Here is a 12718-nt window from a genome sequence, read left to right as displayed (position 1 = left end):
GCAAAGAAATCTCATTTGTATTTTTTATCAACACTAGTTCTGCTTTAAAGAATGATTAGATTGGAGGTAGGACCTCCAGAGTTTAACATTGAAAGCCTAGTCCTTCAACGGAGTCCACGGTGCTTGGTTAAAGGCAACAAAATGACTGTTAAATCCCAAGAAAACACTGTACCTTGAATCATGTTTCATTTTTGACTATTTTGTTGTTGATAATGCCATTTTATCTCCATAATTGATTTATTGGGTATACTACTTTGTTTCACTTTTAAGGGGTTTCCATAAAGTTTACAGCAGACTAAAATATCACAGTCTACCTTCATATAATCCCACAGCACTTCATGCAGACTGAGAACCTAACAACGTATTTCGATTTTCCCTTTATACCTTTGTGCTATTGTCGTACATGTTATTTCTATGTATGTTACATACTATAAGAGGTTTTATGTTTCCCACAAACTTATAATTTTGAATGCTCTTCATTCCTTGTGTAGATCCAAATTTCACTCTAGTTTAATACACTTTTGTCTGAAAAACTTCCTTTAACAATTTTCTTGTGGCACAGCACTATTTATGATGAGTTCTCTCACCTTTGTCTGTTAGAGAAATTCTTTATTTCACCTTTATTTTTGAAAGATGTTTTCACCAAGTGTAGACTTCTTTGTACAAGTCCGGAGTGATAGGGTTTCCTTTAAGCACTTCAAAAAAGATGTTGCTCCATAGTCTTCTGGCTTGCACAGTTTCTGTCAAGAAGTCTGCTTTCATTCTTTGTTACTTCTGTATGTAATACATCTTTTTTCTCTGCTTGATTTTTAGGAATATTTTTCTCTTTATTGTTGGTTTTCAGTTACTTTTGATGTTATTTAACTATGGTGTGATATTCTGTCTGGGACTCATCACACTTACTGCATCTGTAAGTCTATAGTTGTTCATCATGCTGGAAAATTTTGGCCATTATTCCTTCTCTTCTCCTCAGATATCTTTATCCTTCTGCCCTTTCCTTCTGGAATTCTGATTGCATGTAAGATAGACCATTTGATACTGTCCCACAGGCCACTGAGACCAAGTATTTTTCAGTTTCTTTCTTTCTTTCTTTCTTTCTTTCTTTCTTTCTTTCAGTACTTCATTTCGGGTGGCTTCTGCTGTTGTCTTCAAGTTTACTAATCTTTCTTCTCCAGTATCTAAATGCTGTCAGTTTCTTCTAGTGTACTTGTTTCATTTCATACTCAATATTTTTCATTTTTGGAAGTTCCAGTTGGGTGTTTTTAATTTCTTTCATTTTTATAGTCATGCGGTTTAAAAAAAATCTTATTGAGCATATGGAGCATTTTTAGACCAACTTTTTAAATTCCATTTGAATAACTGCTAATATCTGTCATTTCTGGGTCTGTTTCCTTTGAATGTTTTTTTTTCTTGTGGTTTGGGGTCCCTTTTCCTTGGTTCCTGTGTATCTAGTTATTTTTATTCAATGCTGGATATTACAAATTTTATGTTGCTGTGCATCATATCTTGTTGTATTCTTTAAAGAGTGGTTGACTTTGTTTCAACACACGTATAAATTAGTTCAGATAAGTTGGTATTTTTAAGACCAGTTTTTAAACTTGATATGGATAAGTCCAGAGTAATATTTATTACAGGGTTAATTTACTCCACTTCTAAGTTGTGGACTTTCTGAGAGAAGTCATTGAATTCTTAGCCTTGTTTGAACTCTGGGATTTATTTGTCTCCTAGCTACCCAATAATTGTTCTTCCTTTGAAGTTATTCTTTGCTGACCTCATTGGGTACTGACCTATACATAAGCAGATCAATCAGAGTTTTAGGGGGACTTTAGGGGTGCCTGGGTGGCTAGTTGGTTAAGCATCCAACTTCAACTCAGGTCGTGATCTCACGGTTCATGGGTTCAAGCCCCACGTTGGGTTTTGTGCTGACAGCTCAGAGCCTGGAGTCTGCTTCGGATTCTGTGTCTCCCTCTCTCTCAGCCCCTCCCCCACTCGCACTTAGTCTCTCTGTCTCTCAAAAATAAATAAAGCATTAAAAAGTTGAAAAAAACACCACAAAGCTTTAGGGAGACTCCAATACAGATTTCTGGAACTGTTTCTTGTGCATTTTCCTTCACACTGAAAATTCTAGCTGCTTTGGCTTTCCTGAACTCTGGTCAATGTTCCTTCAACTCAGTAAGAACTTCAGGTTTTGTTTGAGTTTTCATTCCCTGGCCTAGAAACTGCTTCCAGGTCTGAGCTGGGAAAACCGTAAGGCTCATCTAGTTTTTTTCTTGGATCTTTTTTTTTTTTTTTTTTTTTTTTTTTTGCAGACCACAGGTTTTCATTGTCTTTGTTCAATGTCTGAAAACAGTTATTTCATATATTTTGTTCTGATTTCTGTTGTTTATGGTAAGAGGATAATTCCTGTAGCAATTACTACTTGGGGTAGGGGTAGAATGGTATATTGCATTATAAAACCTGTGGCCAATGCAATTAGTTGTGGCAAAAAAAAAAAAAGACCATTTTACTTTTTTTCCATGTGTAATAGGACATTATAACACATATTTTAGTAAATACTCTAAGAGGATAGATATCAAATGTGATTGAGTCAGAAGACAGATTTCTCTGTAGAATATGATAAAAATGAAATAGCTGAAACCCAGTTATATGACTGTTAAGATCTTCATCCATGTGGTGGGTATATAGGAGTATAGATTAGAGATTGAAAGAGGTTTTTTGAAGAACGTCTCCAAAAGGAGCTCATGCTATGCTGTGATCCTAGTTTCACCAGTTGGAAAGGGAGAGAATGTCTTGCCCTCCCTCATTTAGCCTTGTGAGAGTGGCTTTAATGTGACCCATTTTAGAGCTTGATATGTATTTCCTGAACTTGGGGGAACACGTGACCCATCTGAGAAATTTAAAGTGTGAGGCAATGGTGTGGCAGCTGTTGATGGACAAGCCAGAGAAGAGATGTTTATCTTGCACGACTTGTTTTCTTGGAATTTTCTAGAATAAAGAATGCACAAATGCTTCCTGTGGGCCAGATGTCAGATTCTCATGAGAAAATGAAAATGAGGGAGAATTTGACAGAAGATTGAAATTTTGACTCTCATGGAACCAAGTATTCTAATTACAAATTGAGACAGTCTGACCGGAGTGATGAGAAAAGTCTGCCTGATTGAGTTTTTTATTATGTTTAGAGGAAGAATTAGCACCAATGAACAAGGTTAAGAGATAAATGGTAATCACATAAAATAAAATTTCTATAATCAATGGGGTGCCCTTATTTTACATACTTAACAAGAGCACCCCAAATTTGTCACGACTGTCAATGTGTCTGGCCCTGAGGGATGATTCAACCCCATTTCATAGACATCCTCTTTTCCAGATTACCTTGAAGATTGAGAGAGGTTAGGGAACAGATCTCAGTTCTGAATAATGAAAAGTACAAGAAAATCTCCTTGGAAGTTACTGGAAAATTATTGCTTCTTAATAAAGGGAGGATGAAAGAGGGGAATATCACTGGCAACACCTCCCACCTTTCCTTCCTGATTTGAATGTGAATTGTGTTCGGAGGATTGGCAGCCATTTTGTGACCATGTAACAAGTCTAAGGATGAAAAGTTTGCAGGCTGAAGCAGACAGGAAAGGTGACTGCAAAACTGAGTTCTTGGTACAAGAGTGGAATCAGTGCTGGTAAACTCAGCCTCCTCATGCAGAAGAGGGTTCAGTGTACATCCAAGGTCTCGTGCTCAGTGATGGCAGCAGTGGAGCTTAATCTCCTGTTAGACCAGTTCAAGGCTTTGTTTAGGGTATATTTCCTGAAAAGTAGCCTCAAGCTTAATTTTCCACTCTTTCTATCATTCTGTAAGTTATGCAATATCCTTATAGTAATGTTACCTTTTCACCAATCAATAAGAATCAACTTCTTTTCACTTGCGGTTAAAAACCTGGACTCAATACAAAGCGTACGGAATTTCTCATATTTCTACCATTTGAGCCAGAAGTCAAGTATTCTACCTGTGTTAAAAACAGCAAGGACAGGGACGCCTGGGTGGCGCAGTCGGTTGAGCGTCCGACTTCAGCCAGGTCACGATCTCGCGGTCCGTGAGTTCGAGCCCCGCGTCGGGCTCTGGGCTGATGGCTCAGAGCCTGGAGCCTGTTTCCGATTCTGTGTCTCACTCTCTCTCTGCCCCTCCCCTGTTCATGCTCTGTCTCTCTCTGTCCCAAAAATAAATAAACGTTGAAAAAAAAAATAAAAAAAACAAAACAAAAAAAAAAAAAAACCAGCAAGGACAGGGGCGCCTGGGTGGCTCAGTCAGTTAAGTGTCCGACTTCAGCTCAGGTCACGATCTCGCGGTCCATGAGTTCGAGCCCCGCGTCGGGCTCTGGGCTGATGGCTCAGAGCCTGGAGCCTGTTTCCGATTCTGTGTCTCACTCTCTCTCTGCCCCTCCCCTGTTCATGCTCTGTCTCTCTCTGTCCCAAAAATAAATAAACGTTGAAAAAAAAAATTAAAAAAAAAAAAAAAAAACAAAAAAACAGCAAGGACAGGGGCGCCTGGGTGGCTCAGTCAGTTAAGTGTCCGACTTCAGCTCAGGTCACGATCTCGCGGTCCATGAGTTCGAGCCCCGCATCGGGCTCTGGGCTGATGGCTCAGAGCCTGGAGACTGCTTCAGATTCTGTGTCTCCCTCTCTCTCTGCCCCTCCCCCATTCATGCTCTGTCTCTCTCTGTCTCAAAAATAAATAAAACGTTAAAAAAATAATAAAAAAAAAAAGAAAACATTAAAAAAAAACAGCAAGGACAGGGCGCCTGGGTGACTCAGTCGGTTAAGCGTCTGACTTCGGCTCAGGTCATGATCTCACAGTTCGTGAGTTTGAGCCCCACATCTCGCTCTCTGCTGTCAGTGAGGATTGAGCCCCACTTCCGGCTCTGTGCTGACAGCTCGGAGCCTGGAGCCTGCTTCTGATTCTGTGTCTCCCTCTCTCTCTGCCCCTCCCCTGTTCACGCTCTTGTCTCTCCCCGTCTCTAAAAAAATAAATAAATGTAAAAAAAAAAAAACAACAGTGAGGACTCAGGACCAGAAATCTGGCTAACCTTCCTGGTGTGTAGCCGGGCTTAGGTGGCATAGTAAATCAGCAGCATCAGTAGCATCAGGAAAACCATCTCTTTGAAATGTCTCAAGAGAAGAGAAATGTGAAATGCCTGTTCTGTTTATCGTTTGACTAATTTTGAGTTTGTACCACCATACACAGCTGTTGCAGTGGCCTCAGATTCTAAGTGAAGTGTCCAGCGTGACCTACACTATTTCTTCTTTTCAGTGTTTTTATTATGGAACACAATCTTTTTTTTCTTTTTAATTGAAGCGTAGTTGACACACGATATGATATTAGTTTCAGATGTACAACATAGTGATTCAACCTTTATATACATGATGAAGTGATCACCACAATACATCTAGCTACCATCTGTCATCATACAAAGTTGTTACAATATTATTATCTATATTCCCTATGCTGTACATTGCATCCACATATCTTATTTATTTTATAACGGGAAGTTTGTGACTTTTAATGTCCTTCCCCTATTTTGCCTATCCTCCCACCCCCCACTTCCCTCTGGCAACCACCAGATTGTTCTCTGTATTTATGAGGCTGCTTCTGTTTTGTTTTGTTCGTTCATTTGTTTTGTTTTTTAGATTCCACACATACATACAATTGCACGGTATTTGTCTTTATCTCTCTGGCTTGTTTCACTTAACATAATACTCTCTAGGTCCATCCATGTTGTTGCAAATGGCAAGATTTCACTCTTTTTTATGGCTGAGTAATATATATATATCACACACACAACACACACACACACACACACACACACACACACACACGCACACACTGTTTTCCATAGTGGCTGCACCACTTTGCATTCCCACTAACAGTACATGTAGGTTCCCTGTGGCAAGGTTCTCCACACCCTCACCAACACTTGTTATTTATTGTCTTTTTGATAATAACCATTCTGACTAGTGTGAGCTGGTATCTCATTGTAGTTTTGATTCGCATTTTCCTGATGATAAGTGATGTTGAGCATCTTTTCATGTGTGTAATGGCCACGTGGATGTCTTCTTTGGAAAAATGTCTATTCGGGTCTTCTGTCCGTGTTTTCATTGGATTATTTGTTTTTTGATATCGAATTGGTTGAGTTCTTCATATATTTTGATTAACCCCTTATTGGTTATGAAATTTGCAAATACCTCTCCCACTGAACAGGTTGCCTTTTTGTTTTGTTGATGGTTTCCTTTGTTGTGCAAGCCCTTTTTGTTTAATGTAGTCTCATTGTTTTGTTTTGTTGCCCTTGCCTGAGAAGACTGATTCTAAAAACTATTGCTCAGAACAATGAGGGAGTGTAATATTTTCAGTTCATAATGTGACCTTTGTAGTATTTGCTCATGCTGCACCTTTGCCTTTGCCATACTTGTGAATCGTAGTTTTTGCCTGTGAATTTATTTGTAAACCTTCCCTCTTACAAGGTAGTAAAAATAGCTGCACTGTCCTGACATTTGTGAGTGTGGAACCCAGAGATGCTCTCTTGGCCGTTGGCCAGTAGTCAGATCATCACCACCCCGGACGGTAGATGAGTGGCAGAGATCAGATGGCCACGGAACAGGTGATGGAGACAGGAAGGCCAGCGCCAACAGAGGCAATGGAGAGACTTAGAGTAGAAGCAGGCCCCCCCTTCTCAGAGAAGCTTTTCTGGTCAGGGCCCTCAGGGGCCACCTGTGACTGATACTTTCCAAAACTCTCGCCGTATTGGCGCTGGCATTTGGCTGTGAGGAGGTAGATTTGAAAGTAGTGTAATATTATGGAGAGAGGTCCTTGATGCCATGGGTCTTACAAAGCCACCCAGCCGGGATGATATGGGTACCGCGTCCTGTGCTTTACCAGTGATTGCCCATTCATTTCATTGTTTATTGTTGTCGCTGAAGGAGTTTGCTTTCTTTTCCTTCACACATTACTGAATTGTCTGAGCACAGCATTTGGAATAAGCCCTCAATATACATCCTGTTAGTGAGGGAGCTTTTTTTTTTTAATGCTATTGAAATTATAGGCCCGAACAAAAGGGTAACATTCATACACTGAGGCCCCATTAAATTATTATTTTTTAATAGTGGAAATGTTTCTGCAATTGAGTGCTACAATGTATACATGCTGAGTATTCGCTATATTATTACTTTTTGGCAGCGGGAGGGGCTGAGAAAAAAATGGAATAAAATCGTTCCAAAACCTCAGCAGCACATGATGGGGGCACTAAACACATACTTAAAAAAAAAAAATCTAGAAAATACAGTGGTGAGGGTTTATCTGAGAAAGTTCACTTTGGAAGTAACATGGTGACTAAATTATTATTATTGACACAAAGGTGGCTTAAGAGAAAAACTCACATCCTTAGCGCTTTCAAATGTTGGTTTTCTATGCAGAGGGCGGCCTCTTTCCTTTGTCCAGACTTCAGAGTTTGCTAGCTCTAGTTAATGACTTTAAAATGGTACACCCTTCTGGAATAGGTACCTTCGGATCAGTGGCACCTATTTAAAACGGGAAGAAACAGACAAAGATCAAAGCCTCGACCCAAACTCGCAAGACAGTGACCTGTACGTCCCGGCATCCCTCTGTATCCCTGATTCGGATTGTCTCCCATTGCTCCCAAGCGGGAATACTCAGACTGACAAATCACAGGCTGCCCCTCCAGGCACCAGAGTGGGGACAGGGAGGCCAGATGGAAGGAAGCATGCACAGCCCTCTGTCACCACTGGCCAGCTGCCATCACCGGGACATTCTGCACTCCTTGCCGAGGGAACGTCACTGTCCTGCCTGCGTGACGGGCTGGCCATCCTCAGAGCCTTCCCAAGCAAGATGCAACACTGTGCCATGTTGTCATGGTTACTTAGCTATTTCCCCAGAGTTGTGACATCAGTGTCTCCAAGGGGCACGAGCTCTACCTCATGCATATGCATGTGCTAGGCAGGGGCCTTGCCACATCTGAGCATCTTGCAATATTTTTTGTAGAAAACGGATGGAGAAGGAGAGAAAGATGACATAGACATCGAGAAGGGAAGTGAAAATGACAGGAGGGCACATTATTAAATGAACGAACGGGGTGCCTGCTGGCTGGACTGGGAAACACGCAAAGGGTTAATGCTGCGTTGGGATCCCCGGCTTTAAATTAACCATCTGCTTGGTCATGCCAGGCTCCTACTCACATTTTCGGAGCTTAATACTTTTTAGATGACTTTTAGCAGACAATATCGCGTTTTACGCTCACAACAACCTATGACGAACGTGCGTCGGATGAGGAAATCCAGATCAGAGCTGGGCGCCCTTGGGAAGTTCATACACTTAGTGTTAGAATCAGAGGCCGGTTCTCTTAACCCCTGGCTCAGGGTTCGTTCCCGTTTCTGCTGTCTCTAACCCCTTCCACCAGATCACTTTTGCAAGTCAGAGGCTCTTGTGGGGCCAGTGATGAAGGATGATCTTCTCCACGAGGCTGGGAGTTCTTCATGAGCAAGTACAGCATCTGAGTCCTTTTTGTTTTATCTCCAGCAATCCCCCACCCTGTGATGGCATGCACGTAATGAATACCGAACCGAATAACAGTTCGTGTCTGAGGGGCCCCTGCATTTCCTAAAAAAGCCAGACAATGTACCACTCTGCAATGCAAATGTACCAATGCCAAATAAGAAGTTAACATTTTCCGGGGCACCCAGGTGGCTCAGTCGGTTAAGCCTCCAACTTCAGCTCAGGTCACAATCTCAGGGTTTGAGAGTTTGAGACCCACGTGGGGCTCTGTATTGACAGTACGGAGCCCACTTTGGATCCTCCGTCTCCCTCTCTCTCTGCCTCTCCCCGACTCATGCTCTTTCCCTCTCTTTCAAAAAAAAAAATAAACATTAAAAACAAAAGTTAACATTTTCCAAAATAAAATAGAGATGTTTCAAGAGTAGGCCATCTAGGGAGGCCCTCCGGCTAATACAATGCAAACTAAAGTGGGCGGTCCCCCACCCCTGGTCTGATCACCTGTTTCACAGAGCCTTCCTGAGACTATGTCAGCTACCTAAACTCCACGCACCCCACGAACAGAGCAGGAGCCCTGTGCTCAGGTGCAGGTGGTGACAGAGGGAGCAGAAAACCCAGTAGGTACAAGATTACTTAGTGCCATGTAATTGTCACATCAAGGAAATCCTGCACTCTGTCACAAGTTATTTAACAGTTGAGGTGACTAAGCTGGAACCATGAAAGGTAAACTAAACCGGGGATGTTTCCCAAGTTAATGGCACGTGGAGTATTGTTCCTTGGAGAATACCCTCCGTTTATGTGAGGGCAGCTGTGGCATTCAGGCCACAAAGGAGTCCTGTGCTCTGAGGCTGGGGCTGCTGAATCTGGGTAATTCCCTACTCAGAGGATGGATTTGTAACAGACAGGTGGTGTTTGTCGCCATCGGGCCTCAGGGTTGGCACGAGCACAGCAGATGTCTGTGGCAAAGATTCTGGAGGTTGAGAGGTGTGTTGCTTCTCCCGTGACATTCTCTTTGACACGGTCCATACTAGGGGATGAAGGTTTCCTGTCTTTCCTATAAGGATGGCAGAGGAGCTATCTTCTCTGTGGCCTTTATTTCTAGACCCCAAACGAAGCTGGAATGAGGCCAGCCTTGTTATTCCAGGTATCAATTGTTGCATAACAAAATACCCCAACATTTAGTAGCCCAAAACAACAACCAGCTCTTACAACTTCTGATCTTGTGACCTAGAATTTAGGTTTGGCTTGGCTGCGCAGTTCTTCTGCTCAAGTGCCATCGATTGAGGCCACTTGGTGACATTCAGTGGGTGGGGACTGAGGCTTCACCCCAATGCCTGGGAACTTGGTGCAATGGCTGGAAGATGTCGACCTGAGCCTCCACATGTCACCTCCCAGCGTGGCCATGCCAGGGTCGCTGGATGTTTTCCATGGTGGCTCAGAGCTCCTGGAATGAGTGTTTCAGAAGACCAAGGAGGGTGCCGCGCGTCTTATAATCTGGCCTTGGAAATCCAAGGGCATCACTTCTGCTACATTTTACCTTCCAGAAAATTTGCTAGGACTAGCTCAATTCAAGAGGAGGGGGCTACGCTCCATCTCTGAATTGAAGGGGCAGCAAAATTGTTCAGTTGCCTCCAATCTGGTACCCATATTCACTAGCATGATACTTGAGGGAATCCATATTTGTGGTTGGCATCAAGAAAGAGGCAACTTTTTTTTTTTTTTGGTTCTCTTCTTGCTATCCTAGCTCAGTGTCTCTCTTGCTTTGTCCTTCTCCTTACCCCACATCCTGTATCTCCCTGCCCAGAGCCTTTGCCCACTTGTCCAGCTGCCAAACTGGAAAGCCATCCAGTTAAGGAGTTAGCGGTTGCTCTGTTAGGTATGACCCCTCCCAGAAGTGCTCTTCAAACCCAAAGGAATGAATCTCTAATGCTGGAATTTTACGTACTATTTGATAAAATCTTTCAAGGCAGGAAAGTACTTTGTGTACTCCTGAAACTCCAGTGGGCAGGTGGCCTCTTACTGTCCTGTCTATACTATGGTGTTTTTAATCGGAGAGAGGCCAATAGGAAAGGATTGTCCAGTACGTGTATGAGTGTTTATCTATAGCTTTCCATTTAAGTGTGTCCTCACTCCCTCAGTGCTTACTGAACATGTAATATGTACCAGGCACAGTACTGAGTTGGGGAAGATGGGAACATAGACCTGACTTGGTGGGGAGAGGAGGACGCAGAGGTCAGGTGAAAAGGGTCAGTATTACCAGTCATGGTACAAAATACTTCCCTTTTTCCTCATATTTTTTCCTCTCTTGATGAAAACAAGAAGTAGCAACATCTGTCTGCTTGAGTACTGTCCCTTCAAGGGCATCCAGCACCTTCTTCCCCCTCTTAGCAGCAGGGCCCAGGGAAGGGGCCAGGCAAAGGACCAGGAGACTACCTGCCCTTTGGCTGTAGCAGTGGGCCAGCTCCCTCCCCTCCTTCCCTGCTCTGGGTTCTGTCCTCTCTGCCTCCCCTTAGGCCTTCTGTGCAGGTAGCTCTGCTCAGGTGTTCCTGCATTTTCTGTCCTGACTAGTACCTAGGACATTTCTCAAATTCATCCTGTCACTGCATAACACGTTACCACAACTATAGCAGTTAAGACACCCCCCCCCCCCCATCCCCTCCTGCTGTAGTAGAGGTCAGAAGTCCAGGAAGGCTTGACTGGATTCTCTGCTCAGGGCCTCAGGAGGCTGAAATTAAAGTGTTCTCTGGGCTGGGCTCCTGTCTGGAAGCTCTGGGGAAGAATCTACTTCCCCCAAAGAAGAAGAATTTCCTGCTAAGCTCCTTCAGGTTTTTGGTGGGATCTGGTTCCTTGCAGTTGTAGGAACCAGGGCCTTGTTTCCTTGGCACACGGCCCCCTCTATCTTCAAAGCCAACAATGGCATGTTGTGTCCTTGTCATGCTTCAGATTTCTTTGACTTCCCCTTCTACCTCTGTTTTGAAAGGCTCCTTTGATTACATTGGGCCCACCCAGATAATCCAGAATCTACCTATTTTAAGGTCTGTAATCTTAATTCCACCTGCAAAATCCCTTTGCCTGTGCGTTATTAGCACATGCACCAGTTTTAGGGTTAGGCTGTGGATGTCTTTGAAGGGGTATAATTCTGCTTACTACACCTTCATCAAATAAAAAGCTTCTGCACAGCGAGGGAAACAATCAGCAAAACTAAAAGGCAACCAATGGAATGGGAGAAGATATTTCAAATGACGTATCAGATAAAGGGTTAGTATACAAAATCTATAAAGAATTTATCAAACTCAACACCCAAAACAACAAATAATCCAGTGATGAAATGGGCAAAAGACATGAATAGACAATTTTCCAAAGAAGACATCTGGATGGCTAACAGACACATGAAAAAATGCTCAACATCACTCATCAGGAAAATACAAACCAAAACCACAATGAGATACCACCTCACACCTGTCAGAATAACTAACTTTTTTTTTAATATATGAAATTTATTGTCAAATTAGTTTTCATACAACACCCAGTGCTCATCCCAAAAGATGCCCTCTTCAATGCCCATCACCCTCCCTCCCCTCCCTCCCACCCCCCATCAACCCTCAGTTCTCAGTTTTTAAGAGTCTCTTATGCTTTGGCTCTCTCTCCCACTCTAACCTCCTTTTTTTTTTCCTTCCCCTCCCCCATGGGTTTCTGTTAAGTTTCTCAGGATCCACATAAGAGTGAAAACATATGGTATCTGTCTTTCTCTGTATGGCTTATTTCACTTAGCATAACACTCTCCAGTTCCATCCACGTTGCTACAAAAGGCCATATTTCATTCTTTCTCATTGCCATGTAGTATTCCATTGTGTATATAAACCACGATTTCTTTATCCCAGAATAACTAACTTTAACACAGGCAACAACAGGTGTTGGCAAGGATGTGGAGAAAGGGGATCTCTTTTGCACTGCTGGTGAGAATGCAAACTGGTGCAGCCACTCTGGAAAATAGTATGGAGGTTCCTCAAAAACTTTAAAATAGAACTACTGTATGACTCAGCAATTGCACTACTAGGTATTTATCCAAAGGATACAGGTGTTCTATTTCAAAGGGGCACACACACGCCAATGTTTATAGTACTGCTATCGATAATAGCCAAAGTATGGAAAGAGCCATCCATCCATTGA

The sequence above is a fragment of the Leopardus geoffroyi genome, chromosome D3 (genome assembly GCF_018350155.1).
Source record: "Leopardus geoffroyi isolate Oge1 chromosome D3, O.geoffroyi_Oge1_pat1.0, whole genome shotgun sequence".
Classification (NCBI taxonomy): domain Eukaryota; kingdom Metazoa; phylum Chordata; class Mammalia; order Carnivora; family Felidae; genus Leopardus; species Leopardus geoffroyi.
Note: the sequence above shows the minus strand (reverse complement) of the source record.